The sequence below is a fragment of the Xenopus laevis genome, chromosome 4L, assembly GCF_017654675.1.
Source record: "Xenopus laevis strain J_2021 chromosome 4L, Xenopus_laevis_v10.1, whole genome shotgun sequence".
Taxonomy (NCBI): domain Eukaryota; kingdom Metazoa; phylum Chordata; class Amphibia; order Anura; family Pipidae; genus Xenopus; species Xenopus laevis.
In genome coordinates, this window is record NC_054377.1 from 52806511 (window position 1) to 52819850 (window position 13340).

Sequence of the window (13340 nt, forward strand, 5' to 3'; positions counted from 1 at the left end):
TTTGTTTGTGCTGCCCATTTTTCTCTGGCAGCAAAATATCATATTCCCAACATTTTTTCTGTTAAAATGATTGAGTGACCAAATCGGGCAAAGCTCTTTTAATTTGTCATCATTTTTCTTTGTATGCCAAGTTGCCCATATCCATATTCCCCACCACCAGTCCCTGGACCTTTAAATTACCTTTAAGTATGATGTAGAGAGCGATGTTCTGAGAAAATTGGCAATTGGTTTTCATTTCATTTATTTGTGTTTTTTGAGTTTAGATGTTTAATCAGCAGCTCCCTGGTTTGCAATTTCAGCAATCCAATTGCCCTAGAAACCATGCACTGATTTTTAAAAAAGACTAGAATAGGAGACTAGAATATGAATAGGATAGGCCTGAATAGAAAGATAGGGAATTAAAAGTAGCAATAACAATACATCTGTAGCCTAAAAGACATTTGTTTTTAAAGAGGGGGTAAGTGACCCCCCTTTAAAAAGCTGGAAAGAGTTAGAAGAGAAAGGCAAATAGCCACAAAACTATAACATACAAAAAATGAAGACCAATTGAAAAGTTACTAGGATTTTGACATTCTTTAACATACTAAAAGTTACGGCAAAGGTGAACAACCCCTTTAAACCCTTATTTATTCATACATTTTTGGATTCCATTAGAAACTAATAGTGATATCAACACGTTTAAAGTTCAGTAGAGTGTTAGTGCATTCCACTGCTTGGCAATGCAAGTGTTAACTGATTCAGTCTGTTCTGTGTTGTGTCTGTCGGGAGTGCTCTTCGGCAATGAACAAAATAAGCAGTAGTGTGGCTATAGTGAGCCAGGCTCCCTCGCTAGACACAAGATTTCCAGGGTCCTCACACCACAGCACCCCCCTCCCTCCCCGAGGTCATGCAGTAAGTGGCAGGAGGCAGCATCCAGAGGAGCACACACCGGAGGGGGGTCTCTAAATCCGGCCCTGTGTACAGTCTGCTGAATGGTAGCGATGCCACTGTGATCAACAATATGTTTTTTAAAATTAAAATACTGTGTGTGCGTCCTGTTTATCTAAACAGAAACAGCTCTGTCTATGGCAGACATTCTGTTCTCCGTGAGAATTAAAACACCAGTGTTGGAATGGACTTTGTGCCCTAACTACCAGCAAGGGGTGCTATGCCTCATGAGTACAAGTGTCACCCAATAACAGTGGCAGATTATTCCTTTACTATAGGATTTTCAGTGTTGTGACAGCACCTTAGGCTTCCTTCAACCAGACTAAACTGGAGTTGTCCTTGTTTTCCATGAATCTTACAATATCCACATAAATTAAAATCATATTGTCACCTAATATACTGTAGTTGCTAATTCTCCAGCGATGCTGCTCAAAATGTATTAACTGAATGTTGTAACAGTTTAGAGTTTGCTCCTAAATTACTGAGCTGCCAGACTGAGACACCAGAGACAGGAACATCCAACTTTAAAGATTTTGAAAAAAAACCTGAAAAATGGAAGGTAATTGAAAAAAGTCTTTATTTCGGGGAACAATCTGAAAACAATTGAACAGAAAAAAGTGTTTGGAAAATGAAAAACCCCTTTGTCCAGTGTCAGACTGCGACACTGGGAAAAAACCCAGTGGGCCCCTGCTGTTCTGGGCCGCGCCGAGCCAGATCCGCTTCTTAGTGTTGCGCGGCTCCTCTTTGTCGCGGCAAAATAAAAGTTTTTTGCGTGCACACAAACGCCTATGCAGAAACGCGACACGGTGCACTAGAGCGCCAGCGTGGGCCCTGGGGCAGTATCCCCGGTGGGCCCCAAGCCCCCCAGTCCGACCCTGCCTTTGTCTTAATATTTGTCAGCAGCAATATATGTGCCTTGGCTCTTATCTGGGGTCTGGCTAGGGCCCTAATGCAGGACATCTGGGGTTTTCTCCCTCCCATGCAGACAGTGCCCATATGCTGCTTACAAAGGGCTCACTGTGCTTGTGACTGCAGCAATCATTTAGATATATGGAACCCTTATAGTTTTTTGTGCTGGCCCTGCCAGATAATACTGTATTTAAAAGTTGTTCTTGACACAGCCCAGTTCCAGCAAGTTGCTTTTCCTCTTGTGAAGCTACAGTGCCCTGATGTACATAGCACATAATAAGCCATTGGACAGGTCAGGTACTTACTGCATTTTCTTATAAAAGCAGCTGCTCATATCCATTATGCTGCTTCTCGAGACAAGATATACAGCCACATGCCAGCTGCTTTTCCTGGCTCCCTGTAGTAATCAGCAGTGTTAACTGTTTAAGCCACATTTAATACTAATGTTAGTGTCCAAATCCGAGCCTTTCCTGGATTATTGTGTAAATACAGCTCTTTGTAGTTCACGACCCACTATGGAAAGCAGAAGGACTTCAAGTCCCCAAATTCATCACTTCACAATTGAATACAGTGAGGAATCGGGTTGCATTACACTCTCAGTATTAGGGATCTTGGGAAAGCTGTGTCCTTCAGTCTGTGGAATCAGGTATGTTTGTGTAAATAAAATATATTTATATTTCTGTTTAGAAGTTCAGATAATGTTTTTGTACCTTTTTTACATAAACCCAACTGAATGAAAGCATGTAAAAAAGGGGGGTATATTTTCTCTTTAAATTCCCATTGCCACATAACATAGGAACAACCCCAGTACAACCAAACCCTATATTCATGTGGTAACTAAACATAACATAATTTTCAATTACAAACAGTAAATTGCATAATTTAAAAGTGATCTACTTACAATACTAAGGCATCATTGCATAATAAATACTCCTATAAATACTTCTCACTTTATAGCAACAGTGGGTTTAGGCAGAAAAACTTTGAGAAACTAACCATCAGTAAGTAATAAGTAAAGTCTGCAATATTTTGTAAGCAAACAGGAGAACAAAGTTTAACCCTTGTCCTGCCAGCAATCTGGCCAAGTTAGTTGGACTTTGGGAAACCTACGTTGCTAGGCAATCCTTCTTCCCCATAGTGTAACATAACCCAGAATTATAGTTACTACGTCATTGGCAGTAGGTCACTTCCCTTTCAAAGACTTTATACATATGTCTAGGGGTGTAACTAAAGAGGAAGGTGCCCAATGAGGCTCAAATTCATATACAATCTCAAAAAACCTCTAGACATTTTCGGGGCCTGAAAAATAATTTTCTGTGGGGCCCAGTAATATCTAGTTATGTCACTGCCTAAACCATTGCCAGGTAAAAAAGCAAATTTAAAAAAAATACTAAAAAAAATTATAAAGAACGAATATCAAGAAACAAGGAAAGCATTAATGTAACTAGAGGGAGGCGGGCCCTGGTTGGGGACGTGCAGCCAGGCGCCCACCCCCCTCCGTATGTGATTTTCTGCCCGGAATCAGCAGTGCGCGAGCTGCCGGGGGGCCCTGGTAGTTCAGCCTGATGTGCCCAAAACAACAAAATGGAGCATGTACCTATTAAATGTTTTAATCACACCTTCAATAAAACTGACACACATTGGCAATAGGTACAGACTCCTTTTTCTTCTATTGGGCACAAGAGTTGTATTTGCGGTGGGGTTGCCACCTGGCCAGAAATTTCACCAGCCTGGCCGATAAAAATGATGGTTGACTCCAATGTTATTTATAGGGAAAAAAGATAAATATATAGGAAGGCCAGATTTTTTTTTCCAAAACGGTGGCAACCCTACATGCATCACATGATACACATATTAATTTCTAGTTTTGCTATTGCTGCTAGTGCTGGCAGGTCTTCAGGAAAGGGAATGCTGTGGGCTGTAGTCTGACCTGGGCACCAAAGCAGAGCTCTGAAGATATACTGTGAGAGCATTCAGCAGTGAGTATACTGGTTTAGAAAGATTAGGGATAATAACCATGTTCCCAACTGAAGGCACCAGGCCATTTTATTGGGTAAATGACATTTTTGATTTTACATGTATTTCCCCTAGATCTCTAATGTTCCCTGATCTAGAAGGTATTGGACTAAGTATAACCAGGTTGTGGGTTATGCCATGGAAATGCTAAATAACAGCTTTACAGGACTGACTGTGGCTTTTATTATTGGGGTTGTTACAATTATTTCTTGGGACCTTCCTGACAGTTTACACATTGATTGTGATGGGGAGCAGCTCATAGGCGCTACCACTTCTGCTGCAGCAGTTCCAAACTAAGCCTCGTTTGTTAATGTTCCAACAAGGTATGTGATACATAAATCCATTCATTTCCCGAGCTTTCCTTCCTTAGCTAAAGTCGCCGCTTTGTGTCATGTCCAGCAGGTGGCGCTGTGACTTCACCAGTGTGTGCGCTTCCTAATTCCTCCCGGGTAGGTGTGTTCTGTATACAGACCGGGTGGATTGTGTACTGAGACAGACAGTTCCGGGAGATTTCTGATACTTGTCTAGTTTACGCGGATGGCTTCCTCCGTTGGGGGATGTAGCTCTGACGCCTCTCCAGAAGCTGGACACCGGGAACCGGGTGAGATGGGAAAGCGAAAGTGAATAGGAGGGGAGGAATAGTTCCGTGAAGCAAAATGACAGGAGCCATAAAAATGTCAACTTGGATGTCTGTAGTGTCAGTGACGCTGTGGATCCCTGTTGTCTCCTGTATGTCTCTGTAGAAATGGAATATTTGGTACATCCAGCCCTTATGTAGTCACGCTCCTGTTTATTGTGCTCCTGACTTGTGGATGAGGTGCTAGAATGTGCCTGGCCCTGTGCTATTCCATGCAGAGTGTTTGCTATTATTTTAATACATTGCATGGGTCACCAATTGCTTCTCTGCTGCTGCTGGAAATTGGTAGGATTGCCACTTGTCATCTAATGCCATGTTAGCCATGCCAGTGCACTTCCACACCTTATGTCATGTAACCATTTAGTAACAGAAACCCCACGACTGGATCAGTATCATCCTAATATCTATGTGAAATAATTATTCACCGCCACAGATTCCAGGTGAATCGTAGCCTCACTTTAACTTGCCTTCATGCTGAGCGTTACCTGACACTACTCCAGGCCTCACAATTGGGAACCCTAATAACAAGCGTTTAGTTGACATTTCTGTCTTTCCAGTAAGAATAATACCTGATGCTCTTATGGATCTGGATTGTGAGCTCTGTTAGCCCACTCCTCTGATGGGTGAAGCTGTTTTTCTGTGATAGGTGTACTTGTACTTTTTCCAGAAATCATGGCAATTCTTCCTATGGATTTCCATAGGGTGATTTGTCTTAATATACACTATGCCAACCATTGCATAGCAAGTTGGTCGTTATTGGATATTTTTTTTTCATTAAATACATGACCAAATATAATATTTTTTGTTTTATTTGTTTAACTAGGGTTTCTTCATCTACTTTTAGGACTTGTTTAAAAATCAGATGATGTTTTAGGTCACATTCATGTAAAAATATAGAAAATATTAAAGGGTTCACAAACTTTCAAGCACAACTGTAGCTGAGATTAAATGAAGCCTAACAAACTGGCCTAGCCAACCAGTTATAAATGTATGTATATGTATTTTGGTTAAATACTAAAATTAGAAAATCACCTCAATGATGGCAGTGGTCTCAATTTTATATTTTGCACATCTGGACATTCAAGAGACACTGGTTTACACGAAAGCCAAATAAAAATAGTGGCTTGACAGTGATGGGTGGGTTGAACTAATGTTAACTTTTTGAAATAGAAAAACTAAATTTTCTGTAACTGAAGTGTAGGCAGCATTAAGCCATAGCAACCAGTAAAGTCATTTGGACTTTTCTACTACCCCACATTTTCTGTACCTGGGCAACCCGTGTTCTTGTCAAAAAAGAAAAATATATCTTCTTAATTGCAGTACAGGTATGGGATTCATTATCCAGAAACCCGAATAACCCGAAAAGCTGCGAATAATGGGTAGGCCATTTTTCATATACTCCATTTTATCCAAATAATCCAATGATTTTATCTGTAATAAAACAGTACCTTAAATTTGATCCAAACTAAGATACAATTAATCCTATTGGATTTATTTAATGTTTACATGATTTTCTAGTGATGTATGGTATGAAGATCCAAATTACGGAAAGATCCATTATCCAGAAAACCCCAGGTCTCAAGCATTCTGGATAACAGGCCCCATACCTGCAAAAGTTTTTTTTCTATGTTAATTAATGTGAAAACTGCATCACAAAAAGTGATGAACGTTTAAGAATCTTGTCTGTCTTTCAAGCAACTAGTATATTTTTTGCACTTGCTCCCTTGCTTTACAATGTTTTTTGCAACCATATCCTCATCTTCTAAATTCTTTTAGTTGTGATTATCAAAGTTATACGTGGTTTATTCATTTTTTTTCCTTTTGCTACTTAGGGAGCCTATGTGGAATACATAAGGAGTGTCAATTATATTTCCCAGTTCCTTCTGGAAGAAGCCAAACAGATTGGATATTCTGTAATTGTTCTTCCCCATAAACAAATGTATTTTAGCTGAGGGGACACATTTTATTATCTCATAAAGGAGAACTAAGCTTAAAAGAGAATTCAACCTGTAATAAAAAAAAACCCTCCCCCCCTACCCTGGGTAGACCCCCTCCCTCCTCCCCCCCCAGCCTGCCTTGCCCCTGGGCAAATGCCCCTAATTTTTTACTCACCCCTCCGTGCAGATTCTGGCCTCAGAGTTCGCGGCAGCCATCTTCTTCTTCTCTAGTAATCGACAATGTCTTGACGGCATTCTGGGCGCATGTGCATTTGGAGTAAATTTCCTATCCCAAACAACTGTCGAAAGTCACGAAAATTTGCGAAAAACTTTTGGAAATTGTCGTGACTTTTGGTGCATTTGCAGTGGTTTGGGAGCAGAAATTTACTCCAACTGTGCATGAGCCAAAACTTCAGAAAAAGAAAGAAGATGGCTGCCGTGGCCAGAATCTGCACGGATGGGTGAGTAAAAAATTAGGGGCATTTGCCCGGGGGAGGGAGGGGGGGTCTACCCAGGGTAGGGGGGAGGTTTTTTTTTATTACAGGTTGAATTCTCCTTTAAGTAAAGAAGTAAGGTAGAAATATTACACATCATGTTTTTTTTTTTTAACAGTATTTGTTTTATTGATTTCCAAACCAAAAGAAAAATAGGGGGGGGGGGTACAGAAGAAAGAGGGGGGAGGGGGGGTTGTCAGGTACATCTTCAAAAGACAATCACCATTTATTACATTATATCTGTCACATAAACTTCACAGCCGGTACACTTTATGTTCAGTTACCCTGTTTGGTAGTGCATCTGGGTAACTTTACTATCAGGAAGAACCTCAAAGTCAGGGGAACACATACTTTCTGTAGTGGGTCTTAGGAAGTAGCCTCTGTCCACTCGTCCCATATTTTCTCATATTTTCCTGGGCAGCCCCTAGCAAGGTAGGTCATCTGTATTAGTGGGAGTTGTTTATTAATTATGTCTAGCCAAAACTGGCGGGATGGGGCTTTTGGTGTCAGCCATTTCATAAGTATTGCTTTCCTAGCATAGAATAACAAGGATCTCCATAAGTCCCTTTTTGCATTTAAGGGAATAGTCTCATCGATTATACCTAGGAGGCACACCTGTGGCGACATTATTTTAGGGAAAGTAGTTTTCTCTTGTACATATGTCATTATTTTGTCCCAATACTTATGGATTTCCGGACAATCCCACATCATATGTAAGTATCCCGCCTCCCTCTGTTGACATTTAGGGCAGTGTGCCCTCTCCATATCTCCCATTCGGCTTAGTCTAAGAGGTGTTATGTGCAACCGGTGTAACACCTTAAACTGGATAAGTCTGTCCCTTGTTGCGATTAGAAATTGATATGCTTTAGAGGTACCTTCTTCCCATTCTTCCAAGGTTAAGCTAGGGATATCTTGTTGCCAGACTGTATATGCCTTAGCAAATGGGGAAGGGAATGTGGAGAGCAGGTTCCCATACACTTTAGTCACCATTTTTTTTTGGATTGGGGATTTGAGGGTCTCCAGCACAGGGGGCACCTCTATTTCCACTTTAGTGGATAAGAATTGCGCTACAAATGCGTGTCGGAATTGTAAGTAGTTTACTTGGCCAATTTGTATCCCGGGCCTAGTCTGTAGCATTTGGTCTCTATTAAGCAGCTGTCCCCCTGGTGCTGCCTCCCCAAGTGTCTTTATCCCTATGCTCGGCCATCTCATATATTGTAGAAGTTGCCGGAAATGGGGTAGGTATGAGTTGCCCCATAGTGGTAAGTCAGGTGAGAGCAGCGGGTTGCTGAGATGGCTAGCTCGCATTACCGCTGTCCAGGCCTTACGGGGAGTAGCTAATATTGGGTGTTTTACTTGCAGATCCTTCAATTTCCGATATGGTATATGTCTTAGCGTCTCTACTGAACCCGCTAGGGTGGCTTGTAGCTGTAGGTTGGGATTGTTTGGGTCTGGTGTTAGCCACCAGCCAATATAGAAAAGTTGGGAAGCTAGGAAGTAGCCTTGTAGATCTGGAAATCCCAGTCCTCCTTCATTTATCGGAGTTTTCAATTTGGATTTCGCAAATCTCGGTGACTTGTTCCCCCATATGAAAGATGTCTGAATCTGCTCTATTTTAGTAAATACTACTTTGGGTAAATATATGGGAGAGTTGTGGAGTATATATAAATATTTGGGCAGAAAAACCATCTTTATGAGGTTTATTCTGCCCCATATTGTTAGGGGTAGGTTTACCCATTGCTTCAGTTTAGTTGTCATGTTTTCGGTGATCGGGGTGAGGTTTAGTTCCTCATACTTGGAGCTATCCTTTGTGATTTTAATACCCAGATACTTGAATTCATTTACCCACTTCAGTGGTGTTGGGGGATAATCGGCAGGCACCAAACCTTCGTCTACTGGGAAAACATTCGATTTCTCCCAATTTATTTGTAATCCTGAGTATCTTCCAAATTCTTTAGTTATTGCTAGTACAGCCTGCAGGGAGGGCCCAGGATCATTCAAATATAGCAGCACATCGTCCGCATATAGGGAAATACGTTCCTCCACTCTCCCCAATTGCATTCCCCTAATATTGTGGGCCGTGCGTACTAGGATGGCTAATGGCTCTATTGCACACATCATGTTTTGAGTTTTGCACCAGCCTAAGGCAACCACAGCCCTTTTGCAGCGAAGATCTGTGTCTCCAAAGATGTCCCAGTAGCTCGCCATCTTCTTTTCTGCTGATTCACTTACTGAGCTTTGGAAACGGCTCACAATATACAGTACACATAGAATAGAAATGTCACACTATAAGGCTGATTAGTAATTATTATAGATAATTACTACATGACAGCACAGAAACCAGTGAAATTAGCATGATAATTTAATAATCAGCCCTATAGCATCAGCTTATATTACAGGTCAACCTCATTTTCTTGATTTGTATGTGTTCTGTCGTAATTAATGTAAATAAAGAGGCATTAGTTCATTTTTCTGGTAGAATACCTGCATAAGCTCCATACCAGACAATAAAATAGCTCTGTATCTGACCTTATTTGCCAACCAATGAGCATAGGAAATATTAATGCATAGCTAGAATTACTTTTATTTATCAAACCTGAGAGAGAGAAAAATTGTGTGGGTTGGGGGAGTATTTTATTGATATAAAGACTATATACGCTTTGTTACTGTGTGAAGAAAATTAAGAGTGAAAGGTGAGGGCTGTATAGCTCTGATAAATCTCGAACTGTCTTTGGATTCTCTACTCCAGGCAGGGACTCTTGAATATTTGTGCTTGATATGTTAACAAGGTTTTTCTTTCATCCAATTGCAGGGAGGAACTGCCTACACGTTTCCTTACCAAGGCTGCACAGCTGTATACAGAGGTTCTACATGAAGGTAAAAGGGGGAAACCATTTGTCATACCAATGGAAAATGTTAAGTCTGTTAGCCTGTGTGTCAAATGTACTTGCAAATGACCATTTCACTGAAATGTAATTGTTCTTCCCCATAAACAAATTTCTTTTAGCTGAGGGGACACATTTTATTATCTCATAAAGGAGAACTAAGCTTAAAAGAGAATTCAACCTGTAATAAAAAAAGATATCTTCCAGCTTAAGCACCAAATGAAATTATTACAAACTCTTGTTTTAGCCCCCCATTCTACCCCACAGAAACACATTAAGGAACATCATGAGGAGGTGCGGGAGCGACCATGTCCACACCCTGGCTGTATTTATGATAGACCAGTACCTACAGAGGCATGTCAAGCTCATTCACACAGGTAAGCAGAAATAGTGTCTCTGGTGAAATCCAAGCAGGATACCATTGATTCCTCCAGTGCTGCAGCAATGTTGGAAGATGAGAATACATTCACTTTTATTTACAGAGGAGAGAAACCACATTTGTGACCAGTGTAGACAAGCTTTCAAGCAACAGAAGCACCTCTCTGTGCACCAGGTGAGACACTCTGGTGCAAAACCTTTACAGCAAGTACAGTCACTCCTATCCCACTACTTAGAGAAAACACACAGGAACTAAACCTAAATCCAGGTACTCAATGAAAAGAAAATGTAATTCTACATAACTCAGATTCAGCTTAAAGGAGAAGGAAAGGTTAAAACTAAGTAAGCCTTATCAGAAAGGTCCATCTAAATATACCAGTAAACCCCCAAAGTAATGCTGCTCTGAGTCCCCTATCAAAAGAAACACAGCATTTCTTTCCTTCTATTGTGTACACATGGGCTTCTGTATCAGACTTCCTGCCTTCATCTTAAACCTCATTGCCCTGGGCAAGAGCATGCTCAGTTTGCTCCTCTCCCCCCCCCTTCTCTGCTGTAATCTGAGCAGGGAGAGACTCAGGCAGGAAGTGATGTCACACCAAGATAATACTGCAACTCCTATCCTAAACAAACAGAGAGTTTCTAGAGCATTTTACTCAGGTATGGTAAAACATTCTACAGAATAAATATAGCATTCTAGCTTGCACTATTGCAGCTAATCTATTGGCAATAAAATGCCTCTGTAGCTTTCCTTCTCCTTTAAAGAGTCATTTTGCATTTTAAGTTGTTTATAGCACACAGTTCTACATTTAAATGTGCAGAGAACATGTCATTGTTTTACCTGTACAGGGACTGGTGGTAGAACTGTGCTGTTGGGACAACAAAAAGAGAAGTTATAGTTGCAAGAGATCACACATAGCTGTTACTCACGTTACCTTACCTCATGTTAACTTACAATATTTTACCCAACATAGATCACAAAAACACATGTAGTCCTTACATAGGATGTCTTTTATGAAAGCAGCCCTAAGGATAGATTTGTGGGTAGAAAACAGTTGATTTTACCTGAATTTCCATGTCTGCATTACATAAACTTAAATTAGCAACACACAAGACAACTTATAAGACAGAGAATGAATAATTAGAACTGGCCAGTGTTTGCTGAATAAATGAAATGCATTGATGGGTATTACCTTCTGTCTTAAAATGACTGAAAAGCATGAACCAATCTGTGTTGGATTCATAGTCCAGCCCCGAGAAAAGCTCACAATGGCCCCTGGTAAGTAGAGATACCCCGCATACAGTTAAAGCCATAATTCATATGTAGTTGCCTAATGTCACACCTAAGGGAAAAAAAAACAAGAGTGGACAAAAGGTAAGCATGCGTGGCAAGAACTGCTCATTTGGTGAATTTTTTGGCCAATTTCGCCACCAATGTATTAAGCCGAATCAGGATGATCGGAATGTTTTCGCCCCATGCCAACATCAGGTCATACTGCAAGCCAGCTCAACACAGACACTTTGCTCAGCTGCTGTTATGGTTCTCCCCATTTTAACTAACTGATAATTGAGGCTTAGCTGGAAGAATAACCCATGCACATAGTGACCCTGTACATAATAATAATGAATTGAAGTCAGCACTATCTCTGATCTTGCATTGACAGAGATGTTAGAAGCCAGTGCTCAAAGTCTTGCCAATATCTGAATGCCAATAGGAGTCAAAGAAAGGGAATATTTATAGAGGGAAAGAACACAAATAAGAATTTGTACAAACTTGCTGGTGGCAAACTGTTGCTTTAATACCAAAAGCTAAAGAAGCCACAAATAAGGTGCCCAGGTGATAAACCTCACAGTAGCACGAGACTTTGGGTGCAGCGAAATAACTGCAATTGGGACTTTATTACAACATATTTGTGGCTTTATACATTTGCTTGTAACACACTAGATAAAGGGCCCATGCAGCACAATCATGGTCTGTGTGTAATAAAGTGTTTCCTTAATTACAATCCTAAACTACAGACAAATAAGGAAAGACTTCTAAGTTTATTCAAAATCATACACAGTAGCCCCAAACACTGAAACCCACTAAATGCTGCTATATTTACTTTTTCTAGTTTAGATTTACTTGGGCTCATTACAAACATACCCCCAATCAGAAACATGTTCTCTGATCAGCAGGAATAATTTAAGCAAATATTTTATTCTCTACTTTATAAGGGTGAATTGTTCCACTCTCAGTAATGTTGCCACTCTATGGTTTCCAGTCTATACAAGAACAAGCTTCGATGCCTACTGTCAACCGAGACACAGCTGTCGGACGTAAAGGGCAGGCTCTCCATCTCTATCCCTCCGAAGATTCTACACTCTTTCCCTGGATCCACTCATCTTGGCTCAGCTGCACGTTACAGCCCACAGGTCTGATTTCTTCTGGGACCGCCAACCTAGGAACACTTCTCTTCTGCTCCGAAGCCGCACGTCCCTTGCGTCTCGCTTCATCCCTGGTCTTCAGCCCCAGAGCTACAGTATCAGCGCCACCATCAACCCGGTAAGCACCATAACAGCAAGGCGGGAAACAGGTTTGTGTGCCTATTTATTGTAATATTAATATTGGCTGTAATACTCCAAACTTTATTGGAAACTGGGGGATATCTTTTTTGTGCAGAATACCTTGTGTCAGTAAATAGTGTTTGAAGAGCAGAAGGGAAAGTGTGGTAAAACAGGAATACTGAAAAGAGAATAGGCGATAAAAAAGGGATGCTGATGACAGATCAAAGGTATTAAACATCAACTTACCCCTCTATGTGTGGTTGAACTGATTCAATGAAACTGACTACATATAGCAGCAGTCCCATCTTAAATATCTAGAGGTGGGAATCACTCACCCCTCAAATCTCTTCTGTCTCTTCAATAACTATCCTCCCCCCTGGAATAGGATAAAAAGATCCTCCAGTAATTGTCCATAATAATAAGTATTCATTAATGTTGTCAACATTTCGGCATATTAAGAATGACAAATCAGAGGTATTAAACATCACCCTACCTAAACTGCTGCAGCTCGTACAGTGCCCATCTCTATTACCAGTAAAGATCTGGAGGCCATGCAGGAAACTTCACTTTTGCCCAAAACTATGGTTCCCCTCGAGCATTCAGAGCTACTCTG

General features: G+C 40.8%; 1 pseudogene; it reads left to right on the plus strand.

Moving 5' to 3' along the window:
• Window positions 1-3961: 3961 nt before the first annotated feature.
• Window positions 3962-13340, plus strand: part of LOC121402810 — a 44900-nt pseudogene continuing 35521 nt past the window's right edge.